We start from the raw sequence: 1,864 nt of genomic DNA on the forward strand, positions 1-1,864 counted from the left end.
GTCTTGCTCAAGAACGTAACGCAACGTCGGGAATTGAACTCGTGACCTTACGATCGTGAGACGAATACGCTAACCACTAAGCACGCGCCTTCAAAAACAGGAAATAACATTCCACAAATCTCACCATATCTAACTAATTTCCCTAAATTTGTCATAGATTGGATCAGTTTACAGAGGTCAGTAGACATATACAAGTATTCATATTCAACGAGAAACAACTCTCAACTGTTGATTACGGATCTTCTTTCACGGAGTCATATTTTAATGGAATATTTACTGCTCAAAGATATTCGTATACATCTCTCTCTCTCTCTCTCTCTCTCTCTCTCTTTCTCTTTCTCTTGCTCTCAAAATACAAAAGCACAGAGAGGCTTACTGATCAATTTACATATTTGCTTACAGTAACTCTATTACTGTATGGATGACTGTCTTTCTTAGAATCAGTGTTATATGTATGCTCGTGGAGGCGCAATGGCCCAGTGGTTAGGGCAGCGGACTCGCGGTCATAGGATCGCAGTTTCGATTCCCAGACCGGGCGTTGTGAGTGTTTATTGAGCGAAAACACCTAAAGTTCCACCTCGGCGGAATTTGAACTCAGGATGTAGCGGCAGACGAAATACCGCTAAGCATTTTGCCCGGCGTGCTAACGTTTCTGCCAACTCGCCGCCACCATAACAGATTTCTTACAAAACAACACTGAATTTCTTCGAATCCAATTTAGAAGCTTTCTTCTTACCGGCGAGAATTGTATATTGTTTACAGCTATAGATAACACTCAAAGCTATAAATAACAGCATTTAGAAAATGTGCGTATGAGTCCCGATGCAGCCTTCGTCTTTTTCCTTTTCATTCCAGGAAGATTTTTTGACCCAGTGTTCTATTTGCTATTATTTAAAATGTTATTTACGTTAAATTGCGTCTTCAAGAACTATATATTTCATATCCCTTGAAGTTTGTATCGTTCTTTTGATATAAACAATATAGAATTCTCGCCACAAAAGCAAAGTTTCTTAAACTGAAGCCAGAAATTTGAAGCTTTACTGTGGTACAATCATAGCACATCTTTCATGTTGACACAAGATCGAATCACGAGGGAAGCCATCGGCTTCTTTCCACCCAAGGGTTATTTTAACCCTATATTTTAAATACTATTTATTTTACTTCTCTGTCTATTTTTAACCCGAAAGCCTTGGCCACGGCGGGGGCACTGCCATTCGTTTTGATACATGTTCATTAATCCCCACTGTAATATTTAGTATTTAGTGGGTGAGAGAGTTTGATGTTGCTGTCTACATTTGCGTTTGCTGTCGTGAAGTTAGTTAGTTCAGGTCTCTAGACAGTAGCAGATCCAGTTTCGTTTTGCTGAGATCCACATCCACATCCACCCCGTGTAGGTGTCTCCGAAATATTGAGACTTCAAGTGGATTTCGAGCAATAGAGTTTACCTGTGAATGACAGCTGCTGGGACCGAAGTCGGTGACGGATCAGTTCTGGCTGGGACACTTGGATAATTGTGCATGTGGTTAAAAGACACGAAGCACCTAATGATTCCGGGCCATACTATGGATGATGCATCTCCTAGATAAACCAGGAAATATGCTTTTTTTACATAGGTTCAAAAATAATTCATCTCTTAAGAGAATGATAACAGAGAAAGGTGTTTTAATAACTGACAAACAGGTATAGTTTTATCGTTAACGCAGCGTAGGGTCAATACTTTTTTTTTTGTCTGATGCATGGTGAGCACATTTAGAATTTCAAATATTTTGGCTTCTCCATTTGACATCATTGACAAAAACAAAGGAAACAATAGTGACCATGGCAGAGCAACATCAATATCAACAACAAAAGGAAGGAAAATGTA

This window comes from Octopus bimaculoides, chromosome 15 (genome assembly GCF_046866305.1).
Source record: "Octopus bimaculoides isolate indiv1 chromosome 15, ASM4686630v1, whole genome shotgun sequence".
NCBI classification, from domain to species: Eukaryota; Metazoa; Mollusca; class Cephalopoda; order Octopoda; family Octopodidae; genus Octopus; species Octopus bimaculoides.